Source organism: Chiroxiphia lanceolata, chromosome 1 (genome assembly GCF_009829145.1).
Source record: "Chiroxiphia lanceolata isolate bChiLan1 chromosome 1, bChiLan1.pri, whole genome shotgun sequence".
NCBI classification, from domain to species: domain Eukaryota; kingdom Metazoa; phylum Chordata; class Aves; order Passeriformes; family Pipridae; genus Chiroxiphia; species Chiroxiphia lanceolata.
In genome coordinates this window covers 90,130,140-90,153,498 of record NC_045637.1, presented here as the reverse complement: position 1 = coordinate 90,153,498, position 23,359 = coordinate 90,130,140, and the positions used below count along the sequence as shown (strand labels likewise).

Here is a 23,359-nt window from a genome sequence, read left to right as displayed (position 1 = left end):
CTGAGGACTTGCAAGTTAAGAAATGCCAATAGGAGGACTGCCTTTGCAATCTGAGACGTCCCCTCTTACGTATGCAGCCATGTACACACCTCAGTATGAGGCTGCTCATAGCTCTAATTCTCCAAGGCTTATGGGAGATACAGGATATCTCGCATGTTGCCTCTGTCCTTCAACATACAAGGCCAGCAGTGGGAACCACACTTTACTAAATGATGGCAAAGGGATGGAGTAAGTCGTAGCCAAGATAAAGCTCATAGGTAGATGGAATAATTTTCATTAGCTCAATTAGGATAGTTAGAAAAAGGAAAAAAACTTACAGGCAGACAAGTGCTTTTATGGGTCAGAAACAGAAACAGCAAATTCCCAAATAAAGCTGCAGGCATTTGCTCTGCGAAAAAACCCCAAACAACCAAAAAAAACCCCTCTTCAGCTCTGAGAGCTGAGCTCCATGGAGGCAAAGACTTCTCAGCAGATGATGCAAATCTCTGTAGATGGTTGCTTGCCTGTTGCAGAGGTAGAGACCTACTTTCCCCCAAGCTATGCTACATGTCTTGGAGGGGCCCTTCCTCCATGGCAACCACTGACTGTGTCTGCAGGGGTAGAGCAGGCTCCCCAACTACTCTGTGCGGATGAATACTTATGGCATGAGCACAAGGCAGGAATTAACCCCTCTGCACCCATGACAAGCCAGGGCAGCTCCACTAACCAGCACAAAACCAGCAAACCCCACATGGCAGATTATATCCACCCAGGTTTGGGTCTCGAGGTCCCTCCCTACCTAAATCACCTGCAGCCAGCCTGAGGCATCACTGTGCTCCAGCTGCCCATCAGCATTTTGGCACTTGCTCTCGCAGATCTGTCTTCCAAGAAAACTTATTTTTCTTGTGTGTTTCTTCATGATTTTGGCTGAAAGGTCTAAGGATTGCTGCATTAAGGAAAGAAAACAACAGATAAATGGAATGGATAAATAGGAACATTAAGAAAGCAGCAGGTCAGGTATACCAAGATTCCAAGTGCCTGTTAGCAATTTGGGCTGCCTCTTTCATTTAGCAAAGCAGGAACCAAGAGCTGGAGATCGTAGCTGAATTATCGGGTATTTACTGGATGGTAAGGGGAGGGCTTGCCTTTCTGATATTTTTCCTGAAGTTGAAATATAGTAATTCTTTTCTCCTTATCTATTCCTTACAACTTCTTATAAGTATGTATGCTTGCAAGTCACCTCAGGTTAGCTTTGTCAGAATAACAACAGATCATTCTACATACCCAGGTTTTGGCTTTTCCAAATTCCCCTGAATGTTGAAAGCTCTTAAGTTGACATGTTTTTCTCCATGTGATTCTCCTGGTATGGCTTTGTGGTGGCCTGATGTCATACCTAACCACAAAAGACCATGATCTAACATACCATAACTGTTAAAAAAATACAGTGTCCGACACACTGGTTTCTTACGCTCACAGGGAAAATATTTATGCCATGAAACTTCTTAGCTTTTCAAAAAGAAGGGCCCTGAAAGATGACATTTATAATACCATATGGTATATTTGGGGAGTAGGAACATTATATGGGTGAGTTTGCTTTATTATTATTATTATTATTATTATTTTGAGAAAACAGAATACTTGGTACTTCTGTAGAATATGGAAAACATTCTACAGACATGAAAGAATGTTCCTTTTAATGTCCATGTCTCTTTCATACCACAAGGGCAGTTCAGCAGTTTGGCATTGCTGGAGCAGTATAAAGCAGCCTCTGGGTGAGAATCTGGTTCAGGCAGCAGGGAATTGCAATTTAAAAAGTCATTCATTCGCAGGCTTGAATTGAAGAAAAGACTTGTAGGAAAGAATATGCAATTCATCTTTTGCAAAATGCTGTTGGTGAGGGTAAGGCAGTAGAAGGCATTTTGAGGACACTGTGTATAGGCAGAAGACTGTGAAGGGACAAAAGTATAAAAAAAAAAGACAAACCTTTAAAGACACAGACTTCAGCAGTGCCACTAATCGCTGTTTTGTTTCCAGCAACTGAGATTCTGTGTCTTTTTACAAACATGCCATTTGTGTTTTGAGCTAAATGGATTTATCTTGAAATTCAGCCTTTTTTCTGAAGGCTTGTGGCCTGTAAAGCTTTTTACCTTTTTTATTTTTAATTTCTTTTCCCCCCTTTGTTCACCACAGTTAACTAAGCTGGAAGCTTCCAGCTTGGAAGCTGGCAGCCTCCAAGAGGCAGGGTAAGGGCTGGAATTTCCCAGGTCACAAGCAGGACTCCAGCCTTCTTTGAGGCATAGGGCATTCCCTTCAAGCAGGAAAGATGCTTACAGCTGCCTTCTGATCTTTAAGACAAGTTTAATGATGTCACTGTCTAAATTAATAAATTCTGTAGACCAAGAAATGCAATCACTGCTACCACTGGTGATCTTCAATGCATGCATTTCTATTTCCTCCTCCTCACAGCAAGGCGAGGAAAGTGTGCTGTTCATTTCTCTCCTCAGTGACATCTCACAGACTTTACCTTCATGATGGTCCTGCAGCTGGTTGTGGCATCTCAATGATCCTAAATCAGAGCTGAAGGCATGGAGGCAGTGGAGGTTTCTAGTTGGAGCTCAGGCTTGGCCAGATCTTCCCAGGGTGCAGGCATTCCAAGTGACCCCTCACTCTGGTCTGACCTTGGGCTTCACACCTGGGCTGATGCAAACATAAATTTGGACCTGAGCTGAATGTTTTGGGGCAGCTCCAGTGCCCCCAGGGGGCACTGAGCTCTGCCTCAGATCCAGTAGGCAGAGCCTGGGGCTGCAAAAGCTGGGAAATCAAGCTAAAAATAGGTGTTTCAGTATAAGTCTGTTTTTCAGCTCTGTTTTGCTGCCTTAAATGCTAGAAATGCGGGCAAGTGGTTTCTGGTACCAAGAGCCGCCTTTTCATTTTAAAAGAATGTCCCCGCCAACCACATCCCCATGTAAGGAAAAAGCAGCAACTTACTGGTAAAGCTGTTAAGTGGGAAGGCAGAATTACATTCTCTGTTAAACCTTACCGTCATTTGAGTGAAGCTTCGATGGTTTCAACAGCTCCTTACCGGGAGCGCCGTGTGCACAGAGGGCTGCACAAAACCCTCTTGCTCCTCTGAGGGCTGCCAAGAAACAGGAGGCTTGCCAGGCTGCCAGGCAAAGTCTCTACTCCCTGCTGCATCATGGTTGTTTAGGTCTGTGTGTTTACCTAAATCAGAGAAAGCATGGGATGAAACACTTCTTCATTAAGGCTGCAGCTGGAGTCTTGCATTCCAATTTATTGAATAGTCTGGCATAACTGACATTTTGCATTTATTATTTTTGGACTGAAGGAGAAATGTCCCCCTGATAAAATGAATGCGTGGAGAGCATTATAGAAAGAGGTGAAAAGTTTCTCTTACCTTGTACAGAAAGACTTATTGAGCCATATGCAGCTCAATATGTCAGCCAAGGGAAGGGATACACTCATAAACTGTTACCAAAACTTTAAGGCTCACAGGAGCACAAGGCAGTCACTGCTGGGTATTTGGATGAAAAAAATATTGATTATTATCCATACATTATACGTCCTGAAAATAGGAAAAGGGTGGAATTTGTTTTTTTCTGAAATTCTGGTTTTACAAAGGAACAATTTCAAATTCCAATATCTGGGGAAACAATAAACAAAAGGAAAAGTTCGGGAGATATAAAATCTGGACACAGGATGGCATTTTGGAGCACAGATTCATCTACTGTTAAAAACAAAACCAAATGCTGAACTTTGTAACCCAACCACAGTATCCTGCTGATTCAAGAAGCCCCTCCATTCAAAGAATATAAACTCTGCTATGACAGGAGCTGAGAGCTGTCTTTTATGGAAAGCAGGAAACTTTTCTAAAGGGCCAGTTTATGACCTGGTTGGAGAGCTGGAAATAATTAAGTGTTCTTGTCAAAGGTCAAAGTCATAGGGTTAAATTCCTAGGAACTCAAAACAAGCCTCGGTGACTGTGCCAAGACTGATCATTTGGCCCTCTTCTGTCCACAATGGGTAGGCAGTGAGCAGCCTGGGACAGCAGTGAGCCATGCTTCAGTTATCTGCCCTTTCCCATTCCAAGTCTGACATTTTTAGATTCATCACACGCTCATGGTCTAAAAAAGCGTAGCTGAGGTTAAAAAAATAAAAATAAAATTTGGAAATAAGGATTGCAGCCAAATGACCTATTTATAGCAACACCAAATATGAACTAAATGCCTAATGACAAACGAAGATCCTGATTCATATTCTACTTCTGATGTAACTCTGCTCAATTTGAAGAGGCATTAGACTTTACAGGAAGAATCTGCCTCTAGATGAAAAGAGCAGCACTGGTCTGGCCCTTGGGGAGCTGTCATGTTCTGCTGTATACATAAAAACTGCAAACAGTCTATATCTGTAGGGATGTTGGTGCTTAAATTTGAAGCTGTGCCTGGTGTTATTACTGAGCAGTGCTCAAAAATGTAAAGAGGCAGAAGGGGGAATTCACTCATTGGGTGCTTTTTCATCAAATGATGACTTCAGCCTCTCGGAGAAGCAACAGTCTGTCTCCTCTTGTGAGACTTGGCTCGAACACAATGCAACAATGAGCAGCATAAGTTTGTCAGCATCCCTAACACAAGCTATAAGCATATCCTGGTGAGATGTACGCAGTGTGACTCCTTCCAGTGCATTCACTAGCCTGAAAGCAGAAAGGCAAGTGGGGGGCTGAGGTACAGAGGGCCGATACCTCCTCCACACGCTGCGTGCCGGGGGGAGGCACACACTGCCCTCAGAGTTGCTTTTCCCACTGCTTTTCATTCACAGTCGTTTGCCCTGGCCCCTCCAAAAACTACCTGGCTCTTGCTTTGAGCATCCTTCTAAGGCAAAGAATAGCCCCCAAAACCCTTGGAGAGTGTTTCTCTGCTCTAATTTCTGGTAAATTTTCTGTTACAAGCCAAGAAGATTTACCCTGCTACACCAAGAGAGCAGAACTGTAGTTTTATCCCAGTGTTTTAAGCTCAAAATCATCTTCATTCTTCCTGGTGTGAGGGATCAGGTCATTCTCTGTTTGTCCAAGTCCCTTTCTTGATTCAAAGCAAACTATCTGGTTTAAAATTTCTCCATAAAATAAAACTATAAGTCTCAGGCTGGATCTGAAATCCAAACTTGGTAGACATCTTGCTTCACCATGGTATGAACTGAGGTCAAATTACAAATATTTATGAGATTCTGGGATAGTCCAGGGCCTGGCACAGTGGGATAAGTCAGTCTCTACTGCAGATGACCCTTCTGCCTGTGTCTCTGCCAGTTCACAAGCAATCCTGCTCCATCAATTCATACTCATTCATCCTCCTCCTTCCTCCCTGTTCAAATTTCTAAACCTGAAGAGTGACTAAGACCACGTGGTGACCTTCTGCACTGACTCTTCTGTCTTTTGTGAATTTAAATTGATTTTCCTTGCATGGGAACATCCAGGATCTACCCTTTGACCTTCAGCCTGAGGTTGTGTATGAGCAGTAAAAGAGAATGTGAAAGCGGCATTTGACTGTCAGCATTGGCAAGAAATATGAGCCACCCTCTACCAGAAAACAGTCTGTTTCTGTCCAGTGCCTGGAAATATGGGAATTGCCAGACTTGCTTAGAAACAAGGGTCAATATCCTGTCTCTGATGCTAGCCAGCACCGGATGCTTGAGAGAAAGGTCTGAGAAGCCTGTAGCTTGCAGATATGGGATAATCCCATTCTTATCTCCCTGCTTTGGAGAACAGTATAGCAAGCAGGAGCACAAATACAGACACTGCATGCCTCAGAGAGGTCTCTTTCTGGGAATATTGCAGTATTCTGTGTCACGTCAAGTATTGTTAAATACCCAGTACTACAGCATGCAACAGACCACAAAGAAGGGAATGAATAAGACAAGGGATGACGAAGGTTCAAGAACTGTATTTAGCTCTTGGGTTACTATAATCGGTGTGCAGCCAACAGCTCAACTGAAAATGAACATAAAACCAACCCTGTTCACCAGTCCAGAGCTGGCTGTCCAGACAGGAGCTAAAATACCCTTTGGACAGAAGAACAAAGTTACTGAAAGAAATTGCCAACCCTTCACCCATATTCTATATATGGGCACATTTTATAATCTGGGCATATTCTTGATCATGATTTATGGTCCCTTTTCCATGCTTCTAGGGTCAACTGTTAGGCTTCTTGATTCCTTTAGGCAAGCAGTCAATGATTTTCAGGTTTCTAAGGTGTGTTCAGCTTGCATTAATGCTCCTCCCAGTCCCTACCTACTGGAAGATAGATGAAGTGGGGTCACACTTAGTTTGGATATTCTACACTGCCCTGAACAGATTACCTTTTCTATTTATGATTTTATAATGTTTTTTCATAACAACACTGATCCACAGGGAGAAAGAGGCTTTCTTTGTGTAAAGCAGAAGCTGGGGATTTGATGTGTGGTTTTTCAGGGATTCTGGAAAGCTACTGGAACAGCCACTGTGGATTTCCTGGCCCGATTATTTCTCTGTTTTGAGTATACCTGCTGTTACGTAAATTAGATGATTATGAAAACTCTACACTGTTTATTACCCACAGCTCAAATGAGAGGGGGAGGAGGAAGTTTGTGTTGACCTGTGAGAGAATTTTGTTATTGATACCGTTGAGGAAAACAGAGATCTCAGCACACTTTGCTTGTTTAATTAGTGTCTGTTTCTAAGACTCAGATGTCCCACAGAACTCTTTCTGTACCAGTAATTAAAACACATAAAATTGTAGAGACTTATAAGATGATAATCCACATTATCTGATACTGCTGCTATTTGATAGCTCTTCAAACAAAGTACAAGGAAACCTTGATCTTCCTAATGTGCTTTACTCACAAAGAGGCCCAACACAAAGGGACATATAACTCTCCCTTCTAAAATCAGTGGGCATAAAAAATAGGATTGCAATTTCTTGGCCAAAAAAAAGTGTTTCCTTGGTATTAGCAGAGTAAGCTATTTTTAGTGTTGTTCTGAAGTCTTTGAGAGGGGCCCCTCTGAATCAGTTCAAAACACAGAGTCCTCCTCCCTAATCTGGAGAATATTGTACTCCCTTTCTCTTGCAATGTAGGTTGTTGAACAGCAAAAGAATAACCTCATGGGCTGGTTTTCCTGGAAAGGTTCCTTAAATAAAAGCTCCCTCTACCCTCCCTCATCCTTTGCAGACGCAGTTACATCCAGGGGTTACCACCTTCTCTGCAAGCAAAGGAGAGCCCCCCAGGGAGAGCCAGGGTTGAGCTCCAGGGTTAACTCTCTCTCAGGACTGCTGGCTGTGAGTCATACTTCATCCTCAGTCCCCAGCAGGCAAACTTTCTTCTCTCTTTCTCTTTATACTCTTCCTCATCCTTTCTACAAGGGCAGATGATCAATATACCTGCTTTTTTTCAGGCAGGGCATTGTTTAAGAGAAACAGTACATTCTCTAGATACTGCTAGTGCCGTATGGGAAACCATGTGGCCATATGATGTAAAAGCTGATCTGCTATAAATTCATTCTGCTATCTCAAGTTGGTTAAAAATTGTTGATGGATACCCCTTGCCTTGGTAAGATTAATGCCAGAACAGACCTTGCATGTTTTGGCTGAATGAGCAGGGCCTGGCCTACCCATCACATCCAAATATCACTGTGCGTCATTCCGTGATGGGGAACAACTACCTACTGATGAGTGACTGCTCCATACAGTCTTGCAACAACAAGCCATGATGCTGGGTGGTCCAGGGTCCTGGCAGGTTTGGCAGTGCCATCCACCACTGCAACTCTGCACAGCAACTACAAGAGGGGAACACATGATTCCCACTTGTCAGATGTTTGCTGGCCCACCAAGCAGAAAACCCTTCTTTCACACCAAGCTGTGGCTTAGTGTTTCAGCCAACTGTTCCCCATTAGGCAGAGACAGACCCCTTTACATGGGATCCTGAGGACACTCAAACATTTAACTCCAGGCTGCCCCCCAGGGTGTACTTCGAGTCCGATGTGTATTGCCCTGCAATACCAGTGCTCAATACAAGCCTTAGTTTACAATCAAGAAATCTCTCCTGATGTCTTGGTCCATCTTGCCTTCCCTGAAGAACACAGTCCAGTGCTGGTCCCTCATCCTTCTCTGCTAGAAAGGCCAAGCCTCACTCTTTCAGAGACTGTTTCCTGAGCAGCCCCACAAAGCTGTTTGGCAGCGGCTGCACTGGAACTGATACCCCTGAGCTTGGTGGGACAGGCCTGGGCTTTCCAAAGAGAGCAACTTCAGGATGTAACAGGAGAAGTTCGGGGGCCTCACAGGCTCAGAGCCAGCACAGTGCCAGCTCTGAGGATGCTGTTCCAGGAGGTCGATTCCTGTAGTTAGCTGTTAAAAAATAAATTGCTATATAAAGTCATGCTGCAGTCAAGCAGAGCTTCAGGAACATGATGGCCACCAGAGAGCTGTTGAGTCCTGGTAGCTACTTGCTTGCTGTTTCAAAACACTGTCAAGGTTTTAAAAGCTTGCAAGGAAAATACATCCCCCCACAAGCCCCTGCTGGGGCTGAGGCTGCATTAGGTCCCTGATCCTCCTGCTGTGCATCCTTCTCCTCCATCGCCCACTCTTTGAGCTGAAACAAAACCTTTTGCCACTGCAAATGGTTACCCATGGAAAAATCAGGGGTTTGGTTAAATAAAATTCTCCATTATGAACATCTCATAGAGAGTAAAATGTTACCATTTGGGGAAAAAAAAGTATCATATGCTCTCAAACTCAAAAAAATGTAGTCAAAACACTGCAGGTTTTGATAAGCTGCCTGATTCAGTGTTTTCCATGCAAAATGTAAAAAGAACGAGTAATGTCTGTTTTAGAAGGACCTTCCACCTTCCTATTTTCTTATCAAATACTCAGGATCATACCCCTGTTTTGCTGTTAGCAGAGAAACAAAGTTTTTGTAGGCTGATCAGAAACAGCTTTTTTTCTACTTGTACATTCGTGGTAAATTATACTTTGAAGAAAAAGAAGGATATATGATTGTGGAAATTTTTTTTTTCACCTGGAAAAAAATAGAAATAACTGCTTTGTTCTGATCTTGTAATAAGTCTTTTTCCCTGGAGACTGCAGGAAGAATTTCCTGTATTTTTCAATTAGCAATGCTCTGCTCGATGGTGCTCCATTCTCAGAGGCCACATTTGCCCATGTGCCAAAGCCCTGTCCTTCTGCCTTCTAGTTTCTTCACTAACTTCACAGAGCTGTAAGAATTAGGTGGCATAACGGAAAAAGGGGGTATAGGCCTTAGTCCTGTAAAGTTTTCTTTTAGCAAGTTGACCGTCTTTCATGCTAAAGAGACGAGGTGAAATGGTTCTCTTAAGTTCAGAAGAATGTCCTCTGAAGAATATCACTCCATCTGTGCTCCCCATCCATCTCTTTTTACCCCTTCATCTTTCTCCCTGCCAACTCAGTCCTGATCTAAGGATAGTATTAACTTTAGTACAAGTTAAAGAATAACTGTTCTTTTTGTTATCTGTGCAGTTTGCAGACTCTCAGTTGATTTCTAGCTTTTACTAAGCCTGGAAGTTCTTAAATTACAGAAAAAACATATATGAAAACTGCAGTGCTCTGTTCTAAACAAAGCCCAAACATATTGTCCTCATTTCTTTACAGCACCACAGTGATAATACTGAAGCTATTGCCAAACTATAACTTTACAACAAAGAACAGCCATTATTAGCAGTACCCCACTGTGCTTTTTGGGAATGGGAGGTATGAACACCCTTCACATGAACATAAAATGTGAATAATGAAGACACTTGCAGGTATGTGCTCTCAAAAGAAAAGCATGGGTCCAAAAGCACTGCACATAACTTTTATCCCTGAAAGTGATTAAATGCAGATGGCTACCAGGAAAGCTGGGTTTTGCAATAGCAGTCATATAGGATCCTTCAGACTATTTGGCAAGTAATTTAAGTTAGGAAAGCTATTTGCAGAATGTGACCTCTGGAATGTAGTTATTCCAGGAAGATGTAATGTATTATCAGAGAGTGAATTCCAGGGCTGAGTTATTTCTGGTAACAATTGAACGATGACAAAAATATTTACAACTAACTTATAAAACAAAAACATTCAAATATTTGTCAAGGAGTTTATTTACAATGAAAAATTTCTGCAGATCTCATTAGTTTCTACTTTGGAGAGAAATAAATGGACAGAGACTTTGGAAATGATCCTATATGTTCATTTACAAGATACATTCAACTCCCATTAATTTTAAGCAACAGGGCAATAAACAGCAAAGACTAACAAGACACGCAACCCACAAACTGCTCCGAGTGCCCTCGCACATACTTCAGCCTTTCACAGAAGTTCTCCATTTCTTCACAGCTGGTCTCCATATGAACCAACAGCTCAGTCTCAAGGCAGACTTTTACCCTTGTCCAAATAAACCCAAAGCAAAGGTAAGTCAGAGCAATGGCCCTCTGCAGCTCTTTGCACAGGAGCACAGACCCATGCAAGCACAAGGTACTAGAAATGTGAGGGAAGATCTTAAACACTTCCTGTGTAAAACTGCCCACCAACTAAAAAGATTTAGTTCTCACCACCAGATATTGTAAACCCTGCTGCAAATGGGGACACAAGATTGGAAAGAATTTTACAGCCCCAGGTCATACACTGTCTTTCCATCTGCATCTTCAAATGAAGTTTGTTTTTATCACACTAATACTCCCTGCTCTTGTGGGTAGAGGTCTCCTTTCAAGGCTGGCATGAGCACTCGAGCTTCATTTATTCTTCTGTCAGAGTTCCCCTTTAGCTTAAACAGCTCTCTCCTTTTCCTGGTATGTATAGATAGCAATCATATCCCCTTGAAGCTTTTGTTTTCCAAAGCTAAACAAACCAGCAGACATTTTAATACCTTTCCCTAACAAAGAAACAACCCCTAATCATCTACATAAGGAACCTAATGACCTCTCTCTGCATCTGTCCCTGAATTTATTTTGCTTGGAATTCAGTGCCTAGATTTCTAGATGATATCTTGTTGGTGCTTTACAAGATAGCATTGATATTTCTATTCCCCACCTGGCAATTTATTTCCCTTTCTTTAATGGCAGGTCATGTCAGTGACCTAGGATGATCTTGTTATCAATTAGTACACGAGTAGTACCCTCACATCTTTCCTTCCCCTGTGTACAAAAAGCAAGCATGCAGACTGCACAAGTCACGCTCAGGCTGACACATCAATTCCTTCCTCTGAAGCTCCTATTGCCCCCTACACCAGTCTTGCCCCAGAAATGCAGCTTTGGGGGGGATGAAAGATATTTCACCTAAAACAAATCTTTGCCTCTGAACACCTCCCACTTGTCAACAACCCACAGACCTTCACGCATGACACATCTACATCTTTCCCATTTTCTCTTCCCTGTACACTACTATCTGATGCTTCTCCTCAAAAAGGCCTCCCAACCACACTGCTCACCCCCATCCTGTCAGAACAGTGTACACCCATGTCAGCCTGTGCACTGCTCAGTTATCCTTGGAGTCAAGTTTGCTACTCTCTCAGGGTCAGCCTTGGTTGTTTTTCCTGGTCCCCAGAAAAAGGACAAGTGCTTTACTCCCAGATAGTATCTACTGCTCTGCCCTCATCCTACTAGACTAAAAAATACTGGAACAATATAATAAGCTCTTGCTCAAACAATTCCAGTTACGTACTTCATTATTTTGTGGAGAACATTTTGCAGTAGCTAGTCCTCGGGTTTTACATTATTTACTTAAGAGTGTGTTGAGCAATCTAACCTTAGCACAGATAAACAAAGTATCTCAGAGAAATTTTAGCGCAATAATCTACATGTCCTGAGAGAAAGTCATGTCTCAGAAGCTCTCAGTTAGAAAGCAGTATAAAAGGGAATTTAAAGTGCAGCTGACTATAAATTATGAAGCTAATCCCAGTCTTTCATTTCATAGTAACTTATTTCTATTATTTCTTTTGACTGCAAGCATCCCAAAGGTGGGAGGTGAATCAGGACCCTGAGGACGACTGAATTGGATCTATCAGGCCAGTTGCAATGGGCTCAGATTGCCCCATACCTTCCCTTCCCACTGATCCCAGACCCATCTCATTTGCGAGACACAGCAGCTGCTGTTCTGCTACTTCAGGAAAACTGCTCTTGTGTTTAATTCACCCTGGCACTGAGATGCATAAGAAAGGATTCGATTTACCCTTTCATAACCCAGCTGCACATCATGCAACACAACTACATAGACCATGTCCAGAATCTGCCTCTTGGAAACTTATTTTCAGTTTTGTAAAACACAGCCAGAAGCCACTGTGGTCTTTTCCCTCAGAGCCACCACTTTAGTCAGCATGCAAACTGACAGAAGTCTGGGATATTCTCTTTCCACTGGGTGAAAAACATATCAAATGCTTTGTGCTACAGCCTTCCTGGCAAGACACAAAACTCTTTAAATCGTACCCATTTTCAGACTGCAATGTCAAACCAGATGTGGGACCAGATTTACTGTAAAAGGCTCCTTCTGGGCCATGAATCTGCCAGCAAATCTCTAATGCTCTGAGCACAATTTTGAGCAATTATAACCTCACTTGTAAGCTCAATGAGACTTATAATTTCACATAATTTTGACATGAACCCAGTTGAAATTTAGTGGATGGTCTTACTTTTGGTATCTGCCAAGGCTTCGAATCAGCTTCAAACCCTCAGCAAAGAAATTAATTCAGTACATTGAAATGAGAGGGAGACACTTTGTACCCGGTTTTGATATTTCTATGTTTGGGATACTGTTAATGTAGATTGTTGTTCCAATTAAATAGAAAAAGGCTTTCTACAGTGTTTATCAGAGTCAGACCCAAATCCCTGAAGAACATTGTCTGAAATGCAATTTTTTCTGGAAAACTAAAGGACGCTGTCCCAAAGAGTTCACTGATCCACACTGATGCAAATGCAGACACCCACAGAGTAATTCCAATTTTTTAGGACCAAGTCTCGCTAGTTCCTTCTTCTTTATTGCTGTCATTTTTCCAAGGTATGTACTGGGGATCACTGTAAGTGTATCCATCTAATGTAAGGGCCAGGGGGAGAGGAAGCAGTTTTTAATGATGATGAAAAAAATATAACCCAAAAGTCAGTCCTGACACAAAGAGACTCTGCAGTTTATATTGCCAAGGAGAAGAGGAGAAAGAAGGTATTAAAAGGGTGACAGAATTTCTTATCAGAGACCACACTCCACAGCAGAGCTGGGAAAAGAGCCTCAAGCTTTGTGGCTTTCAGTCCACTGCCTTAACCTGCTATACCACTTTTGTGAACCCCTACCTTATAGGATGTGGGGTGGCACATTCATCTCTCCCTGAGTTTAACCTGCTTGCACGCTTCATCACTTTATGGTCAGTTTATGTCTAAGCAACGACTTTAGGAAAAAATGTGAACAAGCCACAACCAGAGGCTTGCTCTGTTAAGCTTAATTAGCTAAGCTATGCTCCAGGAGCAGCTCATGGTCTGTGCACCCTGGCTCAGAGGGGCGTGGGGCTAAACAGCATTGCCTGTCGTGACGGCCACGTTCCAGAGGTAGTGAAAATAGGAAAGGAGCAATTACAGGAGTCCTTGAGCCTGCTGTGTCATTTTGTGCAACGTCTGTTTCATGTCATGTCTCATGCAACAACTGTGCTATGTAAAAGCAATTTATATAAAACTACTTTTTCCTGAGGAACTGGAGCACAGATACAGAGACAGCTCTGAGGGCTGAAGCTCAGACAGAACTTGATGAGTCGAAGGCACTAATTATCTCAAAGGGGGTTATAAACATATGGGGCTGTGAGAAGATGATTCAGCAAGAGGTGTATCAGGGAAAATAGAAAAAGATGGCCACTGGACTTTGGGAAAAATTATTACAGATGACTATAGCAGGGGTTACAAGCTACTGTTTGGGAGAATAAATGGACCTGTTGGATCAGTGTTAAATAGGGAAAGGATTTCTTTTACATGCAGAATACCTCTGGAAACAACTTTGGCCAAGCAACACAAGTAGGCTGTAAGAAAGTAAAAGAATTAACAGACAGCAAATTTTTCAATAGTAAAGCCACTGGTGTTTATACCAGGAATCCCTCTGTGAGGAAAAGGTTCTGCAAGCCAAAACATGGCAGTAGCTGATGCTTGTAATGTGGATGCAGTCTAAAATCAGCTGAAGCTGCCTGAAATGAAGAGTCTGTTTTCTTTCGGTGTTTGAGCAACACCCTGTTGGTGTGTTTACTAACTTGGAAGCCATCAGGAAGGATTGCTAAATGTCTTTTTGGGTCAATTAGGCCTGGAACTATTATTCAGCAAAAGATTTTGGAGAATAATGGGTTTCATACGTGGAAGAACAAACTGACTTACATGTTCATTTCAAATAATGAGACGCACAGCTGGTGTCAGTCTGGACACAAAGCATCAGTTGGTCCAGCTGAGGAAAATAAGAAGCTGTGAATGGCCTTTGACTTGAAAGAGATGGGAAAACCGAAGTAATTATATTTCTGTGCTCAACACACTGCAGCAAAAGCATTTGGTTATTCTTTTTCATCTGAAGTTAACCTTTCATTTCTGGATGAAAGAGGGTCCTCAGACATGTTTCCTTGCATTTGTTATATCTATTATTTGACTGTCACCTAAAAATGAATTAGCATCCCTGGAGCAGTCATAGAGATGGGACCTCAGCCAGCTTGGATCATGAAGCACAAGGGAAGTACAGTTTTAGGAAGGAGACCACCATGACCAGCTGCTGGTTATTAGCGAGCACAGAGCTTGATCTGGGTCCTCCTATCTCTGACACAAAGGTTGGTCTTGACAAAATGTCTCACAGGCAATATAACAACTGTGTTTGCATAGGTGAGCAGCTGATTAGTCTGCAGATGAGAAATATGTTAGAAGTGTATTATGGGTGGGAAAAACTCAGACTAACACAGAAAAGCTCTGGATAAAGATAAGGATGTAAACAGTGCTTCATAAGTTGGATGATCAAATTAGCTTTGATCACTTTTGTAACAGAAGAGACGACCTGAGGACATATTGAGAGGCTTCTTTGTAATTGTGAGGCCCACAGAAATTAATAAATTTACTTTTTCTAGTACCTTCCCCCTTGCTTCAGCTAATACCATACTCTGAAGTCATGTGCACTGAAACTAAGAAGCTGAAGGGCAATGAATGAGCCTTTCTCTTTTGTACCTCTCCTCTTGATAACTCCAGCTTTACTGCTGGCAGCCTGTCAGATCCTGATGCTTCCCACTTCCCTCCCTTGCCCACCATTTTTGACCTCAGAGGTCTGGCTCATTTTTCCCACTCACTGAACTTTTTAGATCTTATCTTGACAAACAAATTTGTATAACTTCTTTTTTTACTGTCTCACACCATCACTTTATCACTTTCCAGAAAACCCTCTCTTCCCCTTTCAGACATGCTCCATCATGCAATGAGAGTTTAGAGAGTCCTCGGTACTGACCAATAGAGAGATCACTTACTCGGTATTATTTGAATGAGGGACACCAGTGCCTTTCTCCTGAGTTGGTTAGATTTTCCCCTGCCTTAATCTGACTTTCCAGAGTGACAAAGCTCTTTTTTAGCACTGTAGCTAGGTTAGAAAAATCCTCAGGAATTGGGATTGCCAAGTAAATCACCATAATAAAATGAAATTATTACCCATCATAGCGCCACTGAATCTAGTGACTACAAGACAGTCACAGATGACCACTGAACTGTCCCTGGGGGCTCTCTGATTCAAGGAACACAGCCCAAATATCTGAGAGCTCCTGTCAAAAACAAGATTTGCCAAGCAGAGAGGAAATAACTAAAACAGGAAGAAAAACATTTGTGGTTTCTCTCTTTTACAAAATAAGAGGGGAGGCAGAGTAAAAATGTACTCCTACAAACAAGCCTTCCCTATGGAGCCAATGGGCAGATGTGGCTTCCTTGGACTACGTTAACTTTAACAAGGACACAAGAAACCTGATGAGAAGGACCAGTGGAGAACATCAGGAGCAGCATCCCTGGCAAGGTAAGTGTTGCCTGGCAAAACCTCTCCCTTGTGATTGCTGGTGTTTTGGAGAGGTGCTGCTAACAGCTAAGCCTGAACCTGCAAGCCTATAAACAGTCTGGTCTCTCTTCATTTAGATATGCAGTGACCTTCTTGATTTTTCTGAACAACTCTACCAATTGATTTGAATTCTGTGCTTGTTAAAGACCATATTAATTGCTGTTTTACTCTCATGGGCTTTTTTTGTTGAAATACTTTTTTTCTGTCTGAACTGACCATTGCAATTTACCTCCTCGGACTACTCGGGTCATGTTAGAGTTGTTTAATGAAGATGAGTTTAACGACTAATCAGAGAAGTCTTGCCTCACTTTCAAAAGCAAATAAGGAAGTTGGCTGGTAGCCGTGAATTTATTTGCAGAGTTGCCACTCCTGTTTAAGAAGGGGTCAAAACCCACGTACCTGCTGTTTGCCAAGAGGAAATACGTTGTAAACTCTTCTGGAGAAAAACCATCCTTACGCATTACCAGACACATCATTAGCTCTTAATTATATCATTGATTGGATTTATCAGTTAGGAAGTTTCTGATTTTTTTTTTTTTTAGCATTGAATTTACAGTAAAATATACTTCAGTCAGTCCTGGAAGCATCAGGATATACTGGTAGTTCTCTAAACAGAGGTTTAATATGTGAGAAAGTTCAAGTATAATGAAAACAGAGCTTTATAGACAAAAGAGATCATTCTTTGCAAGTGTAGATTTCACCATAGTCTGCCTCCTGTTTGTTCTGAGGCTTTCTAGCCTACATATTTTTGTGTGGTTGAATTTACATCACAACTTTTTTCGTTATTTAGGCAGTTCATAGTGACGGAGGAACATAACATAATTGCTACTTTTTTGTCTGTGATGCTGGGTGGCATTTGATTTCTGAAGCAAAAAAAATCTTTTGTTAAGAAAACATCTGCGCACATTATTTGAATAACAACTACAAAGCTGTGTTAACAGTACCTGCCCCTCTCTTTCACTTTCTGCAGCTGTCCACAACTCATTTGTGACTGTACAGAGACCGAGCATGAGTACTCAGGAAATACTACATGGTGGCCTGCCTCAGGCAGCCCAGCCTTTTTGACTTACACCATTCAGGGTGTGACAGGATATGACAAAAGGATATGATTTGGATCACACTGTGTACTCTAAGCAGAAAACGCATTGTTCTGCCCTCTTTTGGGCAGAATCATTTCCTGGGCTGAACAACACACTTGCATAAAACTCTTGTAGAGTAAGTAGAGCTAAGCAATTTGCAACAACTTGTGAATTTTTACTGCACTCAACAGTTCTCCCTTGTCCGTATTCAGCCAAGAGGACAAGGAAAGGCTGGAGACACATGTGTAGCAGCCAAACCTCACTAAAAGCATCCCTCAGCAACATCCCTAGGTCACTGAAGTCCATATCCACCAGCTGCAGATAGTACAGCCTTCCCTAAGCCAGGAAATAACAGAGAGAAAATCCAGCTCAGTGCTGAGGCTTCTTCCTCTGAAGCAACACTGCTTCATAAGATCTGTTAAAACCCCCTTATCTTTACAGGTAAAAGCATCATATAAACAGTGGGCAAAGCTTAACAATGGATGGGCATTGGAGTGTTGTGCTGAGGGTAAGTGTCTGGAACACAAAATTTTTTGTCTGCTTCTCAGGAAAACAAAACAAGTCTGATAATAGCAACTTGTGTTTCACCAGACAAGCCACACTGCCTCTTGGGAAAAGCTTTGACCCTCCTACTAGGAGGGACCAGGGACCCACTGTGGCTGAGAGAGCTAGCCTGCACCTGGATAGCAGAGATAAAGGAACATGTGGGGACCAAGCTCTGAATGTGGGTGAGTCACAACACCTCATAGCAGGAGCATTCAAAATTCAGGCCTGTGAAAGATAAAGTGAGAGGAGTGCAAGTGGGGAAGGAGGAATCTGATTTTTCAAGCAGGAAGGGAGAAGTAGTTTGGGAAAGGTATGGCATTCTCCATCACATCTGAACAGTTCCTATGAATTCCTTCTGCCAGTGGTCCTGCCTACCCTTTCCCTGAAAGTGAATTTTTATTTTTATCACTACACCATGCATTTTGCTCTGCACAGTTTCCCACAGAGAGCACAAACTTGAAGGGGCTATTACACAAAACTGTAACTGATTGCTTTTAGCAATCCCCTAAAGCACAACACTATGTATTTAGCCTGTGCTCCTATATCCAAACTTAGGAGTGTTCTCTGCTCCTGGAGAGTTTGCCCCCAGTAATTAAGGTGGGCTAATTGATAATGACAGTTAAGATTCCAGAACTACTCAGAATATCTTTGTAGGTTACAGCTTGTTTTTTTAAAAGCAAGATCACTTTCATTAGCTTTCTCTCACATCAATTTTCTCTTTCAAAGAAAAGTATTCTTCAAGTGCTTTACTATACAAGCTTTGTGGCAAGCATTTTTTCAGAAGTAGCATATTTTAAGCAAATAACAGCATTTTAAAGAGAATTTAAAGTTGTACTTACAAAAATCAAAACTGGAAGTTATTGTTCTTGCCACTCAGTGGAAAAATACTTTGAATGAATCAAACCCTATCCAAGGAGTATGTCATGAATATCAAACGCTTAAAACACTAACAGCATCTGGGGAACTGCCTGAAATGTCGAGGCTGTTCTCTGCCTGTGAGTGATAAAACAAGGGGTGTTATACATGCCATTACTTGGTTTGGAGCATGTAGTGGGTGTGCTCTGACTCTCAGACATTCTGTCCAAGACTAAATCAACAGTTCTCCTCAATCAGAAGTAAAAAAAGAGATCTAAACAGATTCACAGAAGTTTTAGGCAGGTAAATATATTTCAGGGCAAAAATGAATGATCCTCAATTAATCTTTGTGACCCCTATGATTTAAAACTCAGTGGTTGTATCTATACAGCAGGACAAAAAAAGCTGGAAGGGCAATATGCCCCATAATAGATCCACCCGGTATTCTTGTTGGAAAGACTCTCAATATACTGCCTAGACAACTTCCCTGAGGTAAGGAGCAAATAGTGATCAAACCCAGATATATATTTGTGCTCTTCCCTCCATGCAATTACTGATCAAGGTCTTCCTGTCCTGTGTCTGAACTGCACTGGGCTTTCTGCCCCAAAGGGCATCCAAAGAAGTGCCTTTTGCTGCATTATGGGTTCCCTGCCCAGGGCAGGGGGGTTGGAACTAGATAATCTTTAAGGTCCCATCCAATCCAAACCATTCTGTGATTCTCTGATCTTCTAATTGTCTTTCATAAAAAGCCTAATCTTGGTTTCTGGACCTCAGTTGTTGTTATGGAATGACTGCTACGTCCATGCATTCAACATGAACAGGGAAAGTTCCAAAAGGTTTTGTGGCCTTTAGGGATGCTTAAACCAGAGCTGGTCTAAGTTCTGTGACATTTTTCTCTAAAGTGGTTTGTCAATGTGTTGGCTTTCTCCTGTTGGTTGTCTGACACTAGAGAGGGACCAAAGGGCTCTTCTTAGAAGGTCACAAGTACTAGGGACCGAACACCTGAGGAGAGGTTATTTGTTCACGTGGTCATGGAAGAATTAAAGGGAAAAGGAATCTTACTTTACAAAATCATCTGAAGTGAAAGAAATTACCTCTATCACCAAGGTTCACGGGTTGAGAGATGCTGCCTTGGCTCACTGGGCACCAGCATGTCCTTTTTTCACAAGTTTCACATGACATGTTGAGACAGGCAATCATATGATGGTCTGGTGCAGGAACTTGGCCATAGGGGAGTAGGTCACCATGAAGCATTCACATCCCTATCCTTCTCTTTGCCCCTAGGCCTAGGGTAGACAAATCCTCTTGCAATACACTTCACCTCCCTCTAAGTACTAGTTTGTTCCATTTCTGTCTGAATAGATGAACTCCTGTTTGCCAATACAGCATCTCTAAACATGTCTGGCAGGACACCTCAGCAGGACTTTATTTTGCCTTACATTACTCTTGTATGTCTTTCTGAAAGTAAGACACCCTTATGTAATGATAGCACTGATTGTTTCTACTCTCCTTTGTGATTCAAAGTGGTACAGAAAATATTTTCTTTTTCTAAGCTGCAACCAAACAGACCACTGTTGTTGAAGAAAAAGGGAAGAAAATGTCTACATAAACTTTTCTACCACAAAAATTGGTGTGTTTTGACCCCTGAAACCTGGTTCTGATATCGGTCAAGCAATCTTGTGAGCTGTGCACCCTCAATGCTGGGCTGAACTCTTCAGCATAAATATTCATCAGGGTAAGAAGAACCACTTATGATGAACTATCCCCACACATATTTCCTCGCAGGAGCTGTGCTTCAGAAAGCCCCTCGGAAAATCAAACTTTCTTCTTCCTCTAGAATTAACGCTTTGATGTTCAAAGGCAGGAGTAGCAAATGATGCTGTTCCTACAGCAAATAAACAGCAAATTAAAGGTGGCACAGAGCTAGGACTCCTGTCACTCCTTGCCCAGACCCCACAAAAAACATCCCTCTTAACACAGGATGCCTTGATCTGAGGGAAGGGAGGAGATGGAGCAGATTTTACAGACATTTAAGCCTCCATGAAGGTACACAGTTCATTTTGCAGCCCCGATAAGGATGTGGCCCACTTCAACGGAGATGAGAGAAGACCTTCTTTTTTGCCTTTAGCTAGACAGACATTCTTCAATTTATTTTATGGCTACAGATGACATAGCTGTCTAGAGGCACTCTGGTGAGGAGAAGCGAGGAGGAGAAGAGCCAATGTGGGAGTGGAGAGATGCAGCTCTGCCCCTCCATTTGATGTGGTCTCTTTGAAAGGTCACCCACTGGGACCTGACATCAATCAAACTATTTTTGTAAAAATGAAGATTTATATAACACATTTGGGCTATAGCTCTTGGTTCTTTTTTCTTAAATTACTTAAAGAAATATAATAACTTTCACAGGCATATCATAGGAGACTGCCAACATTTCAAACGTTTCCTTGATGTAGGATGATCACAATTGAAAGGAATGTGAATTTTATCCAGCCGTCGGTAAGGTTTTGTTTTCCTTAATCCCTGAGACTAAATCATTGGAGAGTTTTTAAGTCTCCAAACTAAATCTTAATTGAGGCTAGTTGTCATTTAGGTTACTGCATAATTCTTATAACCAAAGCACCAAGGCACCTTTGAGGAAGGACTGGGACAGTCCCTGAGACAGGGACCTCCAGCACTTCTCATTAATGTGAGCTGATTATGCAGGAGAGCTTTCCAATACATAGAAAAAAGCAATCAAAGTTTGTTTTCAGTATTAAAGTTCCTTCATTTGAAGTGTTCTCCTACTCAAACCTGTATGCCAGCCAGGATTCCCACAGACTGGAAATAAAACTGGTGGTTTGTGTCCCAGGGGGGCTGCCATTTCGCTTTGTGCTTCATACACTTGGTGCTTTTTTTTTCCCCTCCAACATGAGAGTTCAGCTTATCTCTCGAGAACTGTACTACAGGGAAACCTTCCATCCCCCACCAAAACTCACTAGCATTTGGGTTCCACCCAGGTGTCTGCAGAGGTGTTGAAGAAAACAAGTGGTTTAGTTGTATGACTGTGACACTGAAATTAGTAGTCAAGATTCTGACACGGAGGAGAAAATTAGGGATATTTCAGTTCCATTTCTACTGCAATAACTTGAAATACCTCCAAGCACTCTGGCAGCCAAAAGGCAACATTTTCCACAGCAAAATAATTTAGGTCCCTTTTCAACAGGAGCAGAGGGCAGTTTCTGTCCCCTTTGCCAGGATCATACACAGATGCAAGGAGATGGGAATGGAAACACCAAGTACAACCGACTGTTCATCTCCCCAGCAGCAATAAATCCATGCCAACACCAATGGAGGGCAAAAGTCCTGCCAAAGGTGGGAGTGTGAAAGAAGGAAGAGAATAATCTGTTTGCCATCTCCCTCAGCCTGCTCCCCCCCATCTCCATGACATCCCTCAGGCAACATAAGGGATGGTCTGGAGGCTTTGTTTAATTTGGAGGAAAATCTAGAAGCACTCTCCGTTCTCTGTGACTAGTCTGGGGAAGAACCACTTAAATTGTGATGCCAAGGCTTAGCTTTAACTAGGAATTTTGCCCCAAGTCTCACTTAAATACTAATAATTTAGACTGACTGTTCAGGTTCTGCCAGTATCAGTGAAAACAGACAGGCTATTTCTCACCCTGAAAACAAGTAGGGAGGAGGTGAAATCCAGGAAACCCTGGAGGGACCCATTTCTCTCTTTCTAGAAGGACTGTGGATTCCTAGCCTGGGACTGCATGTCTAACTTTCTGACAATTAAAATTAGGTCAGATGTGTCTGGGTTTCTGCACCATGGCTTCTCCCTTTTAAACAGTGAGTAAAACTCATTCCTACTTCACAAGGGAGTCACAAGGGTGAATTCAAGAGTGGGCGCACATTGTGCACACCAAGTGCTAAAAAGAAAATAAAAAGGCTGTACACAAGCAGCCTTGAGCACCCCAGCACTTCACAGCTTTCATTCCAAACAGCACCAGCAGCTCCCAGAAACAGAACTAACTGTTCTTTTTATGGGAGCTGTTGGGAGTTCACACATCAGATTCATACTTCTATTTCTATCAGGATTCAGCTAAATAATGAATCCCAGTGAGCATTTTTCTTTAGAGAATTATTCCAAATACATACCAACAGACTTGATTTTTTTAAAGCTATACTATACGCACGACAACGATAATGAATAAGAGTGACTGCTACTCCTTACCACAGCTCTCATAGAAAGCTTCTGTCAAAACCCTACTAATTGAACAGTACAGGTTGGGGAGCAACTGGCTACTAGAAGGGATGTGGGAGCGCTGGTACAGAATTGGTTACACACGTGCCAGCAGCACACACTGGCAGCAATGACAGCTGGCACAGCCCTGGGCTGCACCAGCAGGAGCACAGCCAGCAGATATGGTGAACTGGTTATTCCCCTTTGCTCTGTGCTCATTAGAGCATAGCTAGACACTGCGTCCAGTTTCACCCATTCCACCCCCCTCACCAATACAGGAAAGATACTGATAGCCTAAGGTGAGTTCAGCATAGGGCCACTAAGATGGTCTCAGCTGGAGAATCCACCTATGAAGAGAGGCTGAGGAACCAGGAATCATTCAGCCTGGAGAAGTGATGGCTTTGGGGGTGATCTACAAACAGCCCTACAGTACCTATGAGAAGATTACCATGAAGTCTGAAACAGGTTCTTCAGAGGGGCATGATAGGAGGATGAGACACAAAAGCTGTACATCAAAGCAGGGGAGTTTCTGACCTAATGTAAGGACAGTCATTTTCCCCAAGGACAGCCAAAGCAGAGACCAGGATGCCTCCATCCTTGGAGGTTTT

General features: G+C 42.4%; 1 protein-coding gene across 8 annotated transcripts in view; it reads right to left on the bottom strand.

Annotated features, from left to right (window-relative positions):
* Positions 1-23,359, bottom strand: part of TMEM170B (transmembrane protein 170B) — a 105,454-nt gene that overhangs the window by 51,519 nt on the left and 30,576 nt on the right. For 2 of the 8 annotated variants that reach the window (XR_004357261.1, XR_004357269.1), the window contains exons 2-6: positions 3,395-3,562; positions 3,020-3,201; positions 2,504-2,676; positions 1,264-1,372; positions 779-925 (exon numbers count right to left, since the gene is read on the bottom strand). The gene's annotated coding sequence lies outside the window, so the exon portion shown is untranslated. The remainder of the gene's footprint in view (positions 1-778; positions 926-1,263; positions 1,373-2,503; positions 2,677-3,019; positions 3,202-3,394; positions 3,563-23,359) is intronic. The other 6 variants (XR_004357262.1, XR_004357263.1, XR_004357264.1 and 3 more) reach the window with 6 other exon arrangements.